Below are 21,280 nucleotides of genomic sequence, written 5' to 3'. Positions count from 1 at the left end.
GGGCCTGTCTGCAACCTCAATTCTGGAAACTGGGCAGCTGGAGATGAGGGTCTCTGCACCATCCTGAGAGCTGGGAGTTTAAGATCATTGCTTTAAGTGGCCAAGGAATTTCCCAGCTTCCTGCCACACTTGACCATCTCTGCAGGTCTTGGGCCAGCCTGCCCCACCCTGAGTGATTTTCTCTCAATCAAGGGAACTGGGCCACCAGAGTCACAGGAGCTGAGGATATAGAAGATAATTTACAACATGCCCAGGGGAACCCTTGGAACAACACTTGAAATATGGAAATAAAGGAAAATGACAAAATGAAACACCAAAATACAATCTCAAACCTCGACCCCATCCCAAGAAAACTTAGGAGCTTTTGTACATAGAATAAAATATATGCCATACACCTGAAATACATGAAATAATAGCAACGGAAATAAAGAAGCAACTCCGGGAAGCTTTAAAGGAATTCAAACCAAAAATAATCTCCCAGGTAAAAGAAGGAGTGATAAAAACAATGAAAGAGACACTGAACACATCTAAAAAAGACACAGTTAAAAAATAGAGGAACAACAAACAATGATAGAATCCCTGGAAGAACAACTTAATAAACAAACAGAATACATGAAGCAGATGCAGAGAGATATACAGGAAATCAAAAAATTCCATTGGAAGTTATCAAAACCACCTCAAAAATGAAGATAGAATTTCAGACATCAAAGAGAAGATTTCAGCTAGTGAGCAGGAAAGGAAAGATCTTTGAAAAATATCAAGGAATCAGGAAATAATAATTCAACATCTGTAGGATTATGCAAAGAAAAATAAAGTAAGTTTGATACTGAATAATAAAAAGAAGGATACTTAGAGAAGTAATAGTTGAAAATTTCCCAAAGATGAGAGTTGGAACTGATCAGAATCAGTCAAGCATATAGAACTCCAAAAAGCCTAACCAAAATAAAACGACACCCAGACATATAATAATCACCATCCCAGAAATCCAACATAAGAATAGAATATTAAAGCTGTTAGAGAGAAAAGACAGATCACCTATAAAGGAAATCCTATCAGCATCACAGCAGACTTCTCATCATACACAATGAAGTCAAGAAGAGCATTCAGTGAAGTATTTCAGATCTTAAAGGAAAATGATTTCCAACCTAGAATGTTGTACCCTGAAAAACGATCCTTCATAATGGATGGAGAAATAAGATAATTCCATGACAAAGAACAGCTGAAGAACTTCATGATCACCATGCCAACCCTGCAAAGAATACTGAAAGACAGTTTAGATGCACTTAGGAAAAAGCCACTAAGCAAATCAGACAAACAGAATGGAAAGATAAAGATGCAGTAGCAGAAGAAAAATATGTCACCAACAAGTCAATATATAACAGTTATAACCATTAATGTAAAAGGTCTCATTTCACCAAGTAAATGAAACAGACTGGCAGAATGGATCAAGAAACACCATCCAATCATATGCTGTTCAAAAGAAACCCATCTAACGCAAAAGGATACTCAAAGACTGAAATTCAAAGGAAGGAAAACAATACTTCATGGAACAGAAACTGAAAAAAATGGGGTTAGCTATTCTGTTTGCAGACAATGTGAACTTCAAACCAAGAATGATCAGAAGAGATAGGGGGAAACTTCAAAAGGAAGAGATAACCATCTTAAATATATGTGCACCAAATTCCAGAGAACACAGATACTATGCAAGTATTAACAGAAATGAAAAATCAAATTAGCAATAACACAATTATAATTGGAGACTTTAACACAACATTGACACCAAGGGACAGAACAACCAGACAGAAAATCATCAAAGAAACAACAGAACTGAATCACACATGTGAATAAATGGACTTGATAGACATATACAGAGTGTTCCATCCAACAACATCAGAATATACATTCTTCTCTGCAGTACATGTAACGTTCTCTAAAACAGATGATATACTAGGCCACAGAACATATTTAAATAAATGCAAAAGATTTGAAATTATCCCATGCATGTTATCAGATCATAGTGTCATGAAACTAGAAATTAATGGTAAAAGAAACTGGAAAAATCCCACAAATACATGGAAATTAAACAACAGACTCTTGAGCAATCAGTGGGTCACAAGAGAAATTTAGGAAAAAATTAAACATTACCTACAATGAAAATACAAATACAACTGACCAGAATCTGTGGTATGCAATGAAAGTGGTCCTCAGAGGAGTATTTATTGAACCAAGTTCACACATTAGGAAAATAGAACAAATAAATATAAACCACCTGATGTTATACCTCTAAAAAGAGCAAGTCAAGCACAAAGCCAAAAGAAGGGAGGAAATTATAAAAATCAGAGCAGAAAATAATGCAATAGAGACGAAGAAAACAATCCAAAGAATCAGTGAATCAAAGAGTTGGTTCTTTGAAAGAATAAATAAAATTAATAAGCCCCTAGCAAACTTTATTGAAAAATGGGGAATAAAAAACACAAACTCATGGAATAAGGAATGAAAAATGTAAAATCACAGTAGACTTTAATAATACAAAAGATCATCAACACCTATTTTGAAAACCTCCACCCTCATAAGTTTGATAACACAGAAGAAATAGACAGATTCCTAGAAACATATGAAGTGCCAAAGCTGGGTCAAGAAGATTTAAAACTGCTGTATAACCAAATTTCTATTAATGAAATTGAAGATAGAATTAATTTCTTACCTACAAAGAAGAGCCCAGGCCTAGATGGATTCACTGTGGCATTCTACAAGAAATACAAGGAAGACTTAATGCCAACACCCCTCAAACTCTGAAGGGAAGCAATCATTCCTAAGTAATTCTTGGAAGCAAATATTGCTCTAGTATCAAAACCTGAGAAAACCCAACAAAAAAGAGAACTATAGGCCAATCTCCCTAACGATCACAGATGCAAAAATCTTCAATAAAATACTGGCAAAGAGGATGCAGCAAATCACCAAGAAGATTATATAACATGGCCAAGTATGATTCATCCCAGGCATGCAGGAATGGTTCAACATTCATAAATCAATACATGTAATCCACCATATCAATAAAGCCAAAAGTAAGAATCACATAATCATTTCTATAGATGCATAAAAAGCTTTTGACAAAGTGCAACATTCATTCATGATAAAAATCTTACAGAAAATTGAAATAGATGGGTCTTTTCCTCAATATGATAAAGGCCATCTATGACAAACAAACAGCCAGCATCATACTAAGTGGCCAAAAACTGAAAGCCTTTACATTAAAATCAGGCACAAGACAAGAATGTTCCTTATCACCACTCCTATTTAATATACTACTGGAAATACTAGCCAGAGCAATTAGACAAGAGAGAGAAATAAAAGTGGTGAAGGTATGAAAAGGGGAAGTTAAATGATCATTATTTGCAGATGGCATGATACTATACATAGAAGACCTCTAAAACTCCACTGAAAGACTCCAAGATATAATAAATAAATTCAACAATGTAGCTGGATACAAAATCAATACTCAAAAATCAATAGTATTCCTATACACTAACAAGAAAATCACTGACAGAGAAATAACAGAAACCACATCCTTCACACAAGCATCCAAAAAAGAGAAATACTTAGTAATTTTTCTCATGAAAGAAGTGAATGACCTATATAGGGAAAATTATAATACATTGAAAAAGGAAATTGAAGATGATCTCAGAAAATGAAAAGACATCACTTGCTCATAGATGGGAAGAATAAATATTGTGATAATGTCCATTCTCCCAAAACTGTTCTACAGATTCAGTGCAATCCCAATGAAAATACCATAGACATACTTCACTGATCTAAAGAAATCACTCCAAAATTCAACAGGAATCAGAAGTGACCTAGAATAGCAAAGACAGTTCTAAGCAGCAAAGGTAAGTTTGGAGGCAACACAATCCCTGACTTGAAGTTATAATACAAAGCAACTGTAGTAAAATCAACATGATACTGAAGTAAAAACAGAGCAGAAAATCAATGGAATATATTTGAAGATAGAACCACAAATACAAACACACTCAACTACCTCATCTTTGATAAAGGAGCCAAACATGTTCACTGGAAGAACGGCAGTCTCTTTAATAAATGGTGTTGGATAAACTGCCTCTCCATATACCAAAAGCTAAAGCTAGACTAATTTCTATCATCATGTACTAAATTAAAATCTAAATGGATCAAAGATCTGAATATTAAAACAGAAACACTAAAATTATTGGAAGACAAATTGGTAAAAACTCTCAAGACATATGGGTAGGTAGAGAATTTATGAACCCGAATCAAACCACATGGGGAATACTTTGCAGAATCAATAACTGGGATCACATCTTATTAAAAACTTTCTGCATGTGAAAAGTATAGTGAATAGATTAGAACAGAATAGAAGATTAGAAAGCACATCTCAATCATAGTGAAAAGAAAACCTACAAACTGGGAAAAATCTAAGTGAAATGTCCCTCAGACAAAGGTCTTCCATCTAAAACATATAAGGAGTTTTAAAAAATCCAACACCCAAAATTCCAAGATCCAATCCAAAAATGGGCATCTGAGATGACTGAACAGTTCTCAGATGAATTAATACAAATGGCAAATAAATGCATGAAAAAATGTTCATCATTACTCCTTAGAGAAATGGAAATTAAAACCATATTGAGATTATATTTCACTCTTCAAAGAATGGCCACGATCTTGTAAAGTACCAACAACAAATGCTGAAGAGGTTGTGTGGAAAAAGGAACTCTCCTGCACTGTTGGTGGGAGTGTAGAATTGTGCAACCATTGTGGTAGTCAGTCTGGAGATTTTTCAAAAAGCTCAGATTGGAAGTCCCATTTGTTCCAGCTATTCCACTTCTAGGCATATTCCCAGAAGAACTGAGAGCATCATACCATAGTGATATAGGTGCACCCATGTTTATAGCAGCACAATTTGTAATAGCCAGATCTTGGGAACAACCTAAGTGTCCATCAACTGAGGAATGGATAAAAAGTTGTGGTATTTTTATACAATGGAGTACTACTCAGCTATAATGAATGATCAAATTGAGATACTTATAAATAAATGGAGGCAGCTTGACACCTTACTAATAAGTGAAATAAATAAAATTCACATGTATAAATACCGAATAGTTTCCATAGTGTAAGAAATAGTAAGAATACATAGAATTATGTGGTCACCATGATTCTTCATTAAATTGTTTTGAATCCTTATACTTTTTTCATTCATTGGAAAATTCATTGGAATGGTTTTATTTTGGGTTGTTTTATTTTATTGCCTGTGATGGTATGAAAAGCTATTTTTAAGAAAACAAGACATTATAATAGCTAGTGCTCATTTAATATCTTTAAGTCCTACTAAGCTTTTGTTATTCTGTCTCCATCAGTTTTATCATGTTGTATCTTATTGAATTTTATTATATATGATAGTATAAACAAAAATTTTTATGGACAAGGAGATAATATAGAAACCATTGCTCATTTTCTGTTAGTTGGTTCTGAATACCCTGTAATACTTTCATTTTCTTGAGTGGTCTTATACTGTCTTGTTATGTTTGATAGTATAATGTATGAAAATATACTCAAATATTTCAAGGAAAGAGACATTATGTTAGGTACTGTTTTGTTGGGTTGTCTTGTAGTAAAACCCTATGTTGCTTAAATTGTTCTGTTCTGACCTGATTTGTTATGTCCTCTTTTATCTTAATCTTTATTAAAATAAAAAAAGAAATGTGTATGGCACTCTCCCAAAGTGTAGCTATTGTCAAGCATAGTTTGTGTGAATATCACCCTTAATAATTCTGTGGCACAGAGTACACCTCATGCCATCAGCTATGTCCCTCATGCATGCATGCCTTCTGGGAGAATGTGGATGAAATTTCAGGAATTGAGATTGTGCTGTGCTATCAGTGCACTGTACATCAAAGACATCCCTTTGTCTCCAATCAAACAGTCTCTCTGGGTACCTGTTTTATGTATTACACAGTGGAAAATTGAAGTATGCCAGACTGTTGTTTTTTGAATGTAAACTTAATGTAGTTTCTAAGAACATAAAGGATTGGCATTTATTCATTTATCGTGTTAAACTCCATAATGGAAATGATAATTGCAAATTGTAAGGTGATGGAAAGAGCTTTGTTAATAAAAGTAAATGCCTTTAATGGAAGCCCAAAAATGAATGAAAGTGCCTGACTGTGGTGACACATGACTCTTATGCAAGGTGAAGATGAGACTAAAACATTACATTCACATTTTTGAGGTCATCATACAGGAAAATTGGTAAGGTTCTGTTTTAGAAAAACAAAATGGAGGCAACTGGGTAGGTAGGCTATTAGCTGAGTGCCTTCTGGTTCATACCCACTAATATGAAAGAAATGTGAGCAAGAAAATAAAAGAAAAAGAACTTAGAGTTCAGTGGAAAGTAGAAAATGTGATGATAAAGGCAGTGATAGTTCTCAGTATGACTAATTGCTCAGTGAAGGAAGGATTTTATCAGTGTGTCATATAGAAATCTTTTCCTCTTGTACATTGTATAGAGTTAGAGAACTTGAGTATAAACCATGTGCTCACCTGTCTGATTGGCAATCTCATCCTCTTGGCAAGGCAGGCAGTCAAAACAACAGGCAGATTTCCCCTCCTGAGGGGTTTTTCTAAATCCAGGTTTGCAACTCTTGCTGCAAACAGATTGTGGAATCTAAGGGAAAAAATTTTGGAAATTTTCGATGCTTCTTTCTTCAGAGAGATGAATCTAATTTGTATACAGATTTAATGACTATAATATAATTTAATGTCACTTTTGTTTAATGATATTAAATATGGAATTATTTATAAATATTAAATAAGTACATTTCTTTCCCATTTATGAGAAAACTGGTAAGGAAATTTTTTCAAATTAGAGTTTGATTTTTTCCAAACTCTCCATGTAACAAAATTGGATCTGAACATCATTTCCTCTTCATTTGCTTGGGAAGCTTTCTTCAATTATTTTTATAAATATCCTTTGTATTTCATTTGTGTTTGCACCTGCTTCTTCACTCACATTATTTATTCTCAAGTTACAGATCATCTTGTCATCTTCTAGCCTTTGTATTATTACTTCCTGGTTCCTTGTTATTTTTAAGAGGTATTTCCTTTCATGATTGCAAGTTGCAAGCCAGTTTTAAAGTTTTTATAATCTATCTTTTGCTTTCTTTCAAGCAGTTTTGCCAGCTTTCAATGGAGTTTTTATTTTCCTGGAAATCTATTCAAATCTGTTTCATATATTCTTAATTTTTAAATATTCTTCATTGTAGGTTTCCCTCCTTTTCTCATGTTCCTCTCTTCTTCTGTCTGTGTTTTCTTGAGAGGGGCTTAGCATTTCCTTTATTATTTTTCTATATCTTTGTTTACTAGTATTAGTATTTCCATTTTAAGTTCTTTCATAGTTTCACATAGTTATTTCTTTGTGTTGGTTACTGTTGCTTTACAGACTGCAGTTTTGTGACTCCTTATCTCTTCTGTCTTTAGCTTTCCTGTGCCAGTACTGTTTGGGTTGGAGGCCAGAGACTGCCTTTTATTTCCTCCTGTTGTCATGTTCCTGGTTTCTTCCATAAAAGTGAGTAGTGGTGTCCCTGGAACTTCTTGTATTGGGTATAATTACTCTGAAGTGTGCTGGCTAGGGATTGCTGCTTTCCCCAATCTGGTGGTGACTAGTGGAGTATTAGCAGAGTCAGGGCAGGCTGGCCCCTCACTCCCAAGCTGGTTAACCAGAGGGAGTCTTTGTCACTTTAGTGTGTACCACGTGATCAGGGCCGGTTATGGATAGCTTCAGGAATCCCTCAGTCTTGGCTATTAGATGATACACAGGGGCAGGACTCAGTCCAAGCAATTCTCACCAGTCTGCTCTGTGCTAGGAGTGGTTGAATGAAGCTGGGTGCAATTCTGGTTCTGGGCTTATCCTGCCAGACTCTAAAATGGTGCCCAGCCAATTGCCCACTCCTGTGGGAGGATTGTGTCCTGCAATTTCACCATGGCCTGTGAAATTCTCTGGTCTGATGCTCCCCTCCACAACCATGTCCTCCCACCAAGGTCCTCAGGCTTGCCATCCCCCAACTTCACTGTGATGGTACATGTTCAGATTCCAGTGGTGTTCAGTACACAGTGGGACCACCTCTAGTGAGAGCGTGTCTGACTACAGTCTTCTGTCCAGGTTTTTCTTTTCTTTTTAAATTTTATTTTAAAAAGAATAAAACAAAAGATAACATAAAAAAGCAAATCAGAACAGAAAAATGCAAGCAACACAGCATTTCCCAACAAGACAACCAGTCATCCACTTGTGGCTACCATAATGTCTCTTTTATTTAAAATAGTTGAGCATACCTTCACACACAATAATATCAAACATAACAAAATAGTACAAAACCATTCAAAAGGATGAAAATATTGTAGGACATTCAAAATGAAATAACAGAAAATGAACAATGGTTAGTATATCTCATTTTCCTTAAAAATTTTGTATATACTATTATACATATTAAAATCCAATAAGGCACAACAGGATGGAACCAGTGGAAGCAGAAGAACAAAAGTATGGTAGGACTTCAAAGCAAAGATGATATTAAATCAGCAATGGCTGCCATAATGTCTTGTTTTCTTCAAAGTAGCTGTTCATACCATCACATATAATAAAATCAAACAAAACAGAATAACACCATTCCAACCAATGAATGAAAACATTGTAAGACTTCAAAGCAATATAATGGGAAACAATGATTACCATAAAATCTTATGTACTCTTACCATTTCTTACAATAGGGAGACTATACAAAAACGTAGTGAGATGCCATAAAGTAGGTGGCAATGCCTAAACTGAATGCATGTTGTCAGGCACAAGGTCCTCTTCCATCCTTATCAAGGGGAGTACTAACCTTCTCTCCTTTCATACAACACTTCTATTTTTTTCTTTCTTTTTTCCACTTTAGTATCTTCCTGGGTCAAGAGGATCCATCTCCTTCCATCTGATCTTCTCCAGGATGCTGTATTTCAGCACCAAGCTGCTTCACTCAGGCAGGCTCTTTACTTTGATGCTTTTTGACCTGCCATCTTCCCAGTTTTTCCAATGATCCATTTCTATCCTTATGAACCTAAATTTCTCTAGTATTTAGGCTTTTATGAGGACATAAATGTGTGTAGGAATTTTTTTCTCACAATAAATCAGAGGAGCAAAGTTGGAAATTACTTCTATAGTTCCAGCCATGCAAAACTTTGAGGACAGGAACATACAGGCAACATTTACACTATGGAATTAAGCAGAATATTTTGGATAGAGAGATTGTCCTGTGTAGTATTTTAGTTGGTAAATATATATCATTTTACCTTTGTCAAATCCTAAGTAATGTTCAGCACAAAGAATGAACCTCAATGTGAATATAGGTTTACATAATATATACATATTAATATCAACATATAAATTGTGACATTAACAATAGGTGATTTGTTAAAGATAAGAGAAAATTTATTAATTTTTATACAACTAAAAGCTTAAAAACTATATGAACTTGAAGAAAAATATATTTTTCAGTTTGGGAGATGCTAAGCCCATGTCTTCATTAGTATTGAAAAAGTAGCCAATCCAAATAAAGATGGACTGTAAGTATAAAATCGTCAAAGTTTCCAAGATATTTAAACACAGAAAATACATTATGCCTCAATTAGAGTTTCATTAATAATTATGTAGTAGTGACCCTAGAATTGTACCATGAGTCAGCACCATTCACAGACTGTGGAGGACAAAAAAGAAGTTAAAAAAAAAGAAACAAACATTCCCTGGGAACCCATGCCATGTGTGGTTCGCCACCACTAGGGTTGCAGAGAGACCCCAGCATTTCACATGAGTCAGTGCCATTTACGGATTGTGGGCAAAAGTACAAGAAGTCACCAAGAAGCAAACCCTCTCTGAAAAGCAGTGCCATGCACAGGCTATCACTACTGGAGGGACAGCCAGAGCCCAGCCCCTTCTGTTACATGAGCAGGGAAATAAGAAGAGCCAAACTCCTGCCACATGTAAGCAACTGGCTGATGCAAAGAAACACAGGTGGCAATGATAGCTATTGAGGTAAAATACAATTTGATGCTTGTGGTGTATGGTATTTCACAGACTTTTCAGGTCTAGGGCTGGTGGCCTGTTCATCTTCTCAGAGGGTTGTGGTATGTACTACAGCGTTTAGGTGGGATCTCCTTCTGAAGGTGGTGGTTATTGTTAACTCCATATTATTTGGATTTGAAATCCTGTATCATTTTCATTGTTTTGTTTGGTTGGGTTATATTCTGTTTTGTTTCGTCTGATTTTGTTTTACCTGGTGGAAAGGGCAGCTTTTCAAAGATAGCAAGATATATTACTGTCACCATTTTGGATTTGCTATTTTCTTGTTTGGAAGTTTTTATTGCATTCATTGTTTTGTTTTTATTGATTCTGTTCATTTTGTTTGATTTCTATTAAGTATGAAGGTATTTACAGTTATTCTGAAGACAATGAGAGACATTAGGGTAACTACTGTTGATTTCAAATTGTTTTGTCACTGATCACTGGTTTGTTTTGATTGATCTTGTTTTGTTTTATTTTGCTTGATTTTATTTTCTTTAAAATAAAATGAAATTATATGGTATTATAATATATTTAATACTTCAGTTTTAGTAATAAAATTTAAGAAGCATCATACACCAATAATAACAAGAGCAAAAAATTTCTTCATTCTTATAGTTTAGTATCTATGTAAATTGTATAAGAATTTTGTATGAAGAAATGGAGGATATAAATGCTTTCAAGCCTGAAATGAGAAATCAAAACAGTTTTCAAATTATGGCTTTTCTTTTTCTCATTAAATCATGAAGCTATATCCTTTGATGATTATGAAGTTTTGAGACCACAAGGTTAGAAAGTTGATTAGCAAGGGAACAAATCCAAGCCCTCTCTGTGGGTTGGTGCCATGTGTAGGCCACTGGGGAGAGAATCAGGTGCCAGTCACTTCTGGCACATGGGATAGGGAATAGGAGGAGCTAAGGTCTCCCCTCCCAGTAGTGCCCAGCTGTTCTAGAGAAACATAGGCTGAGAAGATAGCTATTGAGGCAAAATACAACATAATGGTTGCAGTACTTAGTGCTTCACTGACTTTGGAGGCCTTAAGCTGGAAGTCTGTTCATGTATTCAGAGGATAATGATATGTAGAAAACTGAGCAAGGGTCAAAGTCAATGGAAAGAGGCAAAAGTTACAGTGATCTGTAGTTTATTTTTGTTAGATATAAGCATAATAATCATAGAAAGAAAAGATTAAGAATGTTGACATACAATGGGTCAGTGTTGAAATGAAGAAACAATACAGGGGAAATAGAAAGTCAAGGAGTTAAAGGAGTGAAATATTACATATGTGGTAGGAGAAATGCATATTAGAAGTGCCACAGCTTAAAAGATAACATTTTGGGCTCAGAGTGAGGGGAGTACCAAGATTAGGACAGAATCTTTGATGAACATGGCTGAATTGGAATGGAAATGAAAGTTACTAGAGATGGGAATAGGTGAGAGACCTAAGTCCTTGGTCCACAAATCCTCTGAGAAATATTTCAGAATGTTTTAAGAGATTTATTTTTGTTGTTGCAAGAAATGTACTGAGAATGTTCTTAGCATTTAGATTTCAGAATACAGAAATGATAACTTTTACTCAACTCAGAAGACCCTAGGACAACTGACAAGTCAGTAGTGTGCCCATTAAAAACATTGGAATAATGGTTCTGGAAATATAGCATCTTTTCCATTATAGACATGAAATTCAGATAATGCTGTATTTCTAGTAAATTTTTGTTGAACAGTAAAAGGATTGAGACATTAATATGTAAAATAATAGGATGAGGATAATCTATGATTAATTAAGGATTTAGGAGGGAGCAGAGAAGATGGTGGATAGATAACAGCAGCTACAGAGGCTCTCTGAGATAGCCAGCTTAGATCCAAAAATGGTGCAATGTGGGGAGTTCTAAGCAGGGGGAGATATACCCTGCCAACCCAGGAATGAATAAAGCTGAGAGAAAAGAATTGGGAATGCAATCCTGTGCTACGATTGGAACAGCTAAGGTCTCAGTGCCGCTGCTGGAACCCGCACTGCCACTGGGACTGGCAGCTTGAATTCCTTGCTGCTGCAGCATCTGAATCGGCACAGCAGGGATAGAGATGCAAACGCTCCAAGAGTGGGAATCGGTGGACCAAATTGAGATCAGAGATGGTGGGGAGCCCTGCATTGACCTGCGGTGAGTGAGAGGAATAAAGACCCTTTCATAGACTGTAGGAGGCTCCAACAGAGGATATTCTGGGACTGGGCAGACTGTCTGGAACAGGGTGCTGCAGTGACTTCAGTCAAATATTCCCCTCTCAAGCGGGATTGGTAGGGAGTGCTTGACCGGGTGATGCCATGGACTAAGGCCCAATAGGCTAGCCCAAACCAGGTCCCTGCACCTGTCAGTGCACCCTAATGCAGTGAAGCCTTAAGCAGGTTGACTGATCTGGAAGGGTGGACCCAGGATAGGCTGCCCTGGTCTGTGTCTCCCTAGTACACTACAGTGGGCAGGAACACTAGCTGGTGCAATTCAAATAAACTGTAACCAACAAAGAAAGAAACTGGGCCTCCTATATATGCTGTATGGAAGGAAAAAAAAAGTATGAGAAGAGGGAGCAAGAAGAAAGGGTCCTCAGTCCCCAGTCCTGAGAACACTGGTCCAGGAAAGGTAAATGCAAAGGAAAATGAGGAGAGAAAGCATGCAATATCAGGCATGGCACCAATAGACATAAAGTGGTATCTTCAGGACCTCATAGATGAGTTAAAAAATGAAGTATTTATCCAAGTAAAGCAAGATATAAGTAGAATAGTTAAAGAAATGCTAAGCACCTTCCAAGAAAAAACAGATGGTGGATTGGAAGAACAGAAAAAAGGGGGAAAATTGTTTGATGGAGAAAATAGAGCCAACGTAGAATACATGAAGCAGGTTCAAAGAGATTACCAGGAAACTAAAAACTCTATTGAAAGCTCGCATAACAGCTTGAAAGAAACTAAGGATAGATTATTTGAACTGGATGGCAGATTTTTAAGGTGGGAGCATTAAAGGAAAAACTTCTTAAAAGTAACAAGGACATAAGCAGTAACAATACAAAAGCTAGAAGATGACAAAATAATCCACAACTTAAGAATAAAACATGTGAGAGAAGAAGCAGGGGTAAAAACAAAGGAAATGCAAAGGCTATTCACAGAAATAATGAGGGAAAATTTCCCAAACATAGTAAAAGGGAAAGATGCTCAGATGTATGAGACATACAGAACTCTAGCCACCTACAATCAAAACAGAACTACACCCAGGCATATAATAATCAAGATTCCAGAAAACCAATATAAGAACAGAACATTAAAAGCTGTCAGAGACAAGAAACAGATCACAAGGGAACACTCATCAGAATTACGGCAGACTTCTTGGCACAAACCATTCAATCTTAAAGAGCATGGGGCAAAATATTCCAAGTCTTGAAAGACAATAACCTCCCACCAAGATTGATATATGCTGCACAATTTTCCCTAAATTAATGGAGAAACAGGTGCTTCCAAGATAAAGAGGAACTGGGGGAATTCACAACCACCAATCCAACTCTACAGAAAATACTGCAGGACATTCTAAAGAGAGAGAAATGTACCAGGATACTAAAAACAATGGCAGAGAGGCCACAATGCGTGAAGCAGAAAGCAAAATGAAAAAGATAAACAGACAACTAATGACAGAAAAAAAAGCATAACAGAAACGAGGCAAAGAAGGTTGGATATAATTTCTAATATAGATGGCCTAAATACACTAACTAAAGGGAAAAAAAGAGAGAATCGCAGGCAGAGTGAATCAAGAGGTAGGGTCCACCAAGAGACTCTTTATAGGAAATATAATTAACCTGAAGAAGGTCTTAGAGACCAAAATCAAAAATGAGAAAATGAAACTTGAAGTGATAGGGAACCAGAAAGTAATAGGGGAAACTGGGCCAGTATTTATGAATAAGTTGAACAGACAGGTTTTAATAAATGAAGAAATACAACTAGAAATCCAACCCAGGAGTGAGAAAGTACAGAAATACTTAGGTAAATAGCAGGTTGCCCCCCAGTATAAAACCGTGAGTGATGTGGAGACCCAAAAATACACAGTTCATTCTGGGGGAGTAAATGGGAGGAATTGTCTATAAAAAAACAGCAGAAGATATAGCTAATAGTGTATCAAGAATAAAAACCCTTATTACTCACACCACTCTCCTTGGTTGGAACTTCTTCTCTCCTAGTTTGTATATAAGCACTGGATCTGAGGGCACAGACAGCTGACCCCACTGTGCTATGAGGACGTAACACAGTCATCATTTTAAATTTCCTATTAACTCAATCAGGATCCCTGTATGACTTATACTGTTGTATCATGACTGATCTTAGTTAAATCTGACTTTCTTGAATTCTTCTTATTATTGACAGATTTTAATCAAAAATGTTAGGTTGCTAGTATCAAGTGGAGGAGTATAGACAACTATACTGAAAATAACAATGTTTCACCATGATATCCATTCTGATTTGATTACTACCCATTTTGTAGCTCTACGCTATCTACAAAGTTGTATTTCTGTTAATTATGTTATGTACGGATATATTCAATTTATCTGATGATATAGCCAATTCGATTATTGATAACAAGAAACAGCATAGTAACTATGGTAGAACTCCTTATACAGCAGTTTTGTATGTCTTTTTAGTTTTATGTGTCTATAGGAATATGTTTAGTTCTGTCTTGCCTTGTTCTGTTTCTCCCTCTAATATAGAAAGGATAGAAACACATGTTAAGATTCATGCTTGCATAAAACCTATAAACAGTTTATGAGAACTGATCTTATGACACATGATGAAATGAACAAATACTTTGAAGGAAAGAAAGGGGCACTGCAGTATCCAGTGCTGATTCTGGAGTGTTATGATGTCAAATCTAGCAATATTATTAATCTTTGTTCAGAAGAATTTTAATCTAGTAAGTTTTGTTAGCTCTCAACATAAATCAAGATATGGATAAATATGTACATGTCTAAGTATATAGGATTGATACTCATATTACTTAATTTTTGTTGGATAGTTGAACAGAATGGTTTGCAGTCTCCCTGATTGAATTCCCATTTATATATTCCACTTTTGTATCTTGAACAATTATTTGTGGGGGGACAATATGTATACATCAACTAGTGATTTATTACTGTTTATTTCTTTTCTTTGAAAGTATGTACTATTTCTGCCCATTTTCTATTCTGTTTTATCTTTCTATAAATTAAAAAAAAAGGTTTAGGACAAATGTTGTCCCTGAAAAGATGTTTTTTCTAGGTGATAATTCACATGGGTTATAGTCATTTAAAATGTGTTAGTGTTTTAAATTTAGTTCTGAGTTTTATTTAGCTTATTATGTCAAAATGTTTAACTGAGCACAGTGCTTACTAAGAGTTAATTCTGATACAAGGCTTGTGTGACCAACACTTTTAGCCATCTTATTTTTGACAAGTTGGATGAAAATTAACACTAGAGAAAAAATAGCTTCTTCACAAGTGGTGGTAAAAAATTTCATTACCCACCTGCAAAAGAATGACTCTAGATTATAGTCTCTTGCCTGTACTTTATTTTAATCTAATAAAAATGCATCAGCCATGTGGGGCCCAGGAGAAGAAACAAGAAGCCAGTTCAGCATTCCCGGGAGCCAGAGGCAGCCATGCAGAGCCTGGGAGGATAAACAAAAAGCCCATTGTCTATCCCATAAGCTGGCAGCAGCCACATATGGCCTGAAAATTAGAAACAAGAATCCAGTTCTTTCCATGAGACAGTGGCAGCCATGCAGGGCCTGGTAGGAGAAATTAGAAGCCATTTTGTCCTTCCCATGAGCCAGTTGGTGCATAGGTTGGGAGACAAAGTATACTCCCCAATTCATAAGCAACTGGCTGATTCAGAGTAATACAGACTAAAATGAGAGCAACAGAGGTAGAAAAAGAATGTAATGCTTGTATTGTTTGATTAACTTTGCATCCCTGAAGTCAGTAGTCTGAGCATCTATTTATAAGATAATAATATGCCATATAGCAACTATGGAGTATTTCCTTCTGTCTTGTATATGAAATCCAATATTGTTCTTGCTGTTTTGTTTTGTTAAATTTTACTGTTTTGTTTTATTCAACTTTCTCTTTTGAATGGTTTTATTCTTTTCTATTTTGTTTGATTTTATTATGTTTGATGCTATGGACAAGAATTCTGAAGAAGACAAGAGCATTATAATAGCCATTGTTGATTTTCTATGATGCTACTTTGAAGTCCTGTATCACTTTCAATGTTTTGTTCTGATTAACTTTATTCTCTTTTATTTTGTTTGTTTGTTTCTCTTTAAAATAAAAAAAAAATAGAAATGTATTAAAGACCAATATATAACAACAGAAAAACTGAATCATCTGTGTGTTAAGTCTTGAACATATATGTCCTTGAATTTTGGATCTGAATCTCAATTACAAACAACATAATACCAGGAACAAAAAAATGGGGCTACAACAAAAAATCTTCTGCACAGTAGAAGAAAGAACCAACAGAAAGTAGAAACAATCCAAAAAGTGTGAAAATTTGCCATTTACACCTTGCAAAGGGATCCAATACCTAGAATATATAAAAAATATTTGAAAAGTAGACAAAAACCAAAGAACCAATAAAAACGAACAATTTAAATGAGGAAATACTTCTCAAATAAGTAGTACAAATGGGCTGCATGTGCAGAAAAGTGGTTCAGAACCTTTGGCAATTAGAGAAATGCACATCAAAAGGTCAATGAGATTTCATGTGACCTCACAAGAAATCATAGTGAGGATATAAGGAAAAATGAACAAATCATACTATGGATTGTAATTTAAATCAGTGTAACAATTAGGGAAAATAGCACCGAGATTCTGCAAATAACCTACAAAGAGAAAATCAATTTGACCCATATTTAGCTCTCTTGTGTATTTGATAAGCAGTGAAAATCACCATTTTACAGTGATGCATAAATATCTGTGTTTATTACAGTGGTATTTTCAATGGCTTAATTATAGACCTGCTCCATCAACAGGTGAATGGACAAAGAAAATGTAGCATATATATCACAGTGGAATACCACTCAACCATAAATAAGGATGAGTTTGAGTTCTTTAAAAGAAAAGTGTGAATTTTTACAACAAAATATTAAGCAAAATAAATCAGACACAAAGGATCAAATGTTGCATGGTATTTTTCACATTCAAAACTGAAAATCTGATTAATTTAAAGAAGAAAAAGATTGAAATGGTAAGAAGCAGAGATGTAGCCTTTTCAGATATTGTAATAGATCGCAGGAAAGTTTCAGTAAGGGTAGAACATGGAGTAAAAATGAAGTTGCTATATATAGATATATCAATTCCCTATGACTAATAGAAACACTATGAAAAGTATCTAATTATAAAAATTTTTAAAAATAAGTGAAATTTCCAATATATATTTACAGATGAATTGTTTCTAAAAGTAAAGTATAGATATGTACTGTGACTGGAATTTTTAAAAACAACATGAAAACAGAAAAAAATTTAATGAAATGGAAATGAGCTTGCTGGGCCAAGGATATAGCTCAGTGGCCCAGTGCTTGCCTGGTAAGCATGAGGTCTGAGTTTGATTCCTGGAACCAAATGAATGAATAAATAAATAAATAAACAAAACATGAATCCTTGGTAAATACAAGAAAATAAACAAAATTCATTCTATGTAGGCTATGGGAATGTTGCTAGTTTTTAACATACCCAAAACTCTGCAAGAAGAAAAATAGTATTTTCTTGTAGTACATACAATACTTGATAATTCAGCACCCACTGAATTTAAATATACTAGGTTATCATAAATGATTTCTTCATATGACTTCCTGAGTGTAATTACAACAAAATTTTTGTCCATCTTCATTCATGTGGAGACATGTGAATGCTGGCGTGTTAATTTGTTAATATAGATGTACATTAACACATCACATTGTTTCACCTAATATTATGTTTAGTGTCTGACAATGATGAAATTAAGAAAAAAATTTTGAATAAAAATCAATATCAATTAAAGCACTAGCACAAAATCAATTACAATTAGTTTCTGTAAAGGGCTCATGTGGAAGGTTACCCACCATCCAGAGGCCACTTTCACAGACAACTGCTTCCTCAACCTTGCTTACAAAGTTAATGTTACAAATACCATAAAACACTCTATCAATACATTTTAACCATTGAAAAATGAAGCCACAGTAAGTCTCCATATCAGGAAAATTCTTTCAAAACTGTAAAATAGAAAATACTTTTTTTTAGCTTCAGAATTGCTTATGATTTTTCTTGAGTTCCTAAGCCATGGCATATATTTTATGATATGTTAGAAGAAAACAAACTTGGGAGATTACATTAGTATCTTGTTCATCTGTGCAACTCTTCCACCCCAATAAAATATAGCCAATGTCAATAAAGTACAACATCCAGATGCCTTAGTTACTTTTACCATTGGTGAGAAAAAATACCTAACCCCCACAAGTTATTGTAGTTAATTTACCAAGTAAAGGTTTATTGTAGCTCACAATTTGTAGATGTTTCAGTTCATAGTTGGTTGGCTCTAAGACAGAGTGGCATGGCAGAGGGGCATTGACATGGAAGGCAGAAGGAAAAAGCAGCAAAAGCAGACAACAACAAGCAAATACAGGAGCAAACTTCTTGCCCCCTATATTTCATCCAGGCTACACAGGTAGCCTGTGTAGGTAGAACTTAGAATAGGTAGAACTCACACCATTATTCCTAGCACCACATTCTGAATTGCACCATCCCACAGTTTATTACCAGTTACTTCTCATAACTGCATGAGTCTTGGGAAGGACATCTAGACAAACCATAATATCAGGAAAACAATAAATATTACCTTTAAAAGCTTCCCTGTATTAAAATCAGTAGTGTAAAGCACCATGGGGAAATGCTCTACAGTGTTGGGGGTTGCTCGAGCCGCTCCCCTAAGGTGGTGCCTGTTTCCTGCTTCTGGGGCCCTGTTGCCGTGCAAACAACCCTGCCAAAATGAGTGTCTACCTAGCTACCGGTGACTGTGGCCTATCAGCATGCGACTTCTGCTTCATATTGATTGGTTACTCAGATCCTATATAAGTGTGTGTTTCTGCCCCCAACGGGCAGAAGAGGAAGAAACTTGAGGGTGGCAGATCTTGTCAGATCCAGCTTCGCTGTACACAATAAATATTGAGAGCTGATCCAAACACAGTTACATCTTTTGTTGCCCACGGCACCGTATAACTGGTGGCCCGTACGGGGACTAATTTATTCGACCGCTGCGCTCTCTCCGGCCAAGGGACACGGCGGGCGTGACCTCCATCGCGATCTGCGAGTAACGGAAGATCTGGTCTAATAACAGCGGAGGACCGGGAGCGCCTCTTCTCAACACCCTGGTCAGCTACGCATGATACAGCGGATAAATACCTAGGTCAGGTGAGTACTGGGTCACCTGGGTCGGGTGGATGCGCCCGATAAGCTCTGAGGCATCTCACACATAGACGCTGCTGTTATAGTCTCTAGCTCGCTTGCCTTCCTTACTTTCGCTTTCGACGCCATGGTCAACGCTGCCCGTAAACCCCTCGCTGCTTCATTGAGAATTCTGTTAAAATCCCGAGGCATCCAGATTAGCCGGGATACCGTGTCTCGCTTCCTGGATCACCTCAATGACTTGGCACCTTAGTTCTGGCCTACGGGTTCCCTGACTCTTCCTTCCTGGAAAAAATTGGGCAAGGATTTGTTACGTGCAAAGGAAGGGGGTAATTTGGACCCAATGGTCATGCCCCTATGGGAGCTAGTTAGGACCTGCTTGGCGGATGAGGATGCCCCTGGGCTACACTCAGCCAGACAGACTTTTGCCAGGGCCCATTCCGAATGTTCTGAGGAGCTAGATCCACCACTTAAACCTGCCCCAAAGCTCTCTGATAGCTCTGAGGACTCGGGGTCGGATTTGGATGACCCAGATGATGTCGCGGCCCTTGACACTAAGGACATTGTTAAAGATACTAAACATGGGCCGAGAAAATCGATGCCTTCCTGTCCCGGGTACACTGACTTACGACAGGAGTTGAGATTCCTTCAGCCCTATGAGGCCTTACAGCCTGCGATTGCCCCCTTGGGGGCACCGTGGCCCACTGCACCGCCGTGGCAGGGGGAGGAGTTACTTCCCGGACTGCCACCCCCACCTGTGACCGGTGGGGGGCGCTCTTTTCATCAGAGAGTCTGGTCACGCCTACCCTTTGACTGTTCCGGTCTTCATGCCTTCCCTGTTCAAATAGGGGGCAGAGGAGGAGGGGGATATTACGAACCTTTAGAGATAAAGCAATTAAAGGCTATCAAGGATGCAACCTCAGCTTATGGACCTAATGCCCCCTTTACCATGGCCCTCCTGGAAGCCCTGGCTGGCTTGTTGCTGACACCCGGGGATTGGACACAACTTGCACACGCTTGTCTCTCCCCTGGTCAGTACCTAGATTGGAAATCATGGAATGAGGAATTCTGCACAGAACAGGCAGCAACTAACAGGGATAATGAACATAGGGAATGGAATAGAGATATGTTACTAGGACGGGTAGCCTTTGAGGAAGATCAGACACAGTTTCCTCGCCCTGTATATGAACAGATTAGCCGTTGTGGTGTTCAGGCCTGGAGACGATTGGCGGGAAAGGGTGAACACACGGGTCACCTTACTAAGATTGTCCAAGGTCAGGGAGAACCATTTTCAGACTTCGTGGCTCGCATGCTTGAGGCAGCAAATAGGATTTTTCCAGACACGGAGGCTGCTCACCCTCTTATAAAGCAGTTAATTTTTGAACAATGCACCAAGGAGTGCCGTGATGTTTTAAGATCCAATAAAAACAAGACCTTGGAGGATTGGACACGATTATGTCGGGAGCTCAGTGGACCAGTAACTAACCACGGGCTTGCCAACGCCATGATAGCCGCGCTCCAGAATGGTAATTATGGGGGTAAACAACTTGGAAAAGGCAATAAAGGTAAAAATCAGGGCGCATGCTTCAATTGCAGCCAATCAGGACACATAAAGAGGAACTGCCCTAATAAACAGTCGAGGGGGGATAACAACCTTAGTTCAGGGTTGTGCCCAAGATGCCACAAGGGCAATCACTCCGCAGCAGAATGTCATTCGAT

The 21,280-nt window shown here is 36.9% G+C and overlaps 1 non-coding gene and 1 pseudogene across 1 annotated transcript; both read right to left on the bottom strand.

Moving 5' to 3' along the window:
- Positions 1-19,690, bottom strand: part of LOC101787769 (vomeronasal type-2 receptor 116-like) — a 34,612-nt pseudogene extending 14,922 nt beyond the window's left edge.
- Positions 8,803-8,928, bottom strand: LOC111753498 (U6atac minor spliceosomal RNA). Its single transcript, XR_002788286.1, has one exon. It is a non-coding gene; the product is annotated as a U6atac minor spliceosomal RNA (small nuclear RNA).
- Positions 19,691-21,280: the final 1,590 nt, after the last annotated feature.

This window comes from Cavia porcellus, unplaced genomic scaffold (assembly GCF_034190915.1).
Source record: "Cavia porcellus strain 051 isolate PalLab524CR breed Dunkin Hartley unplaced genomic scaffold, mCavPor4.1 scaffold_5, whole genome shotgun sequence".
NCBI lineage: Eukaryota > Metazoa > Chordata > Mammalia > Rodentia > Caviidae > Cavia > Cavia porcellus.
This window is presented reverse-complemented; position numbering and strand designations above follow the sequence as displayed.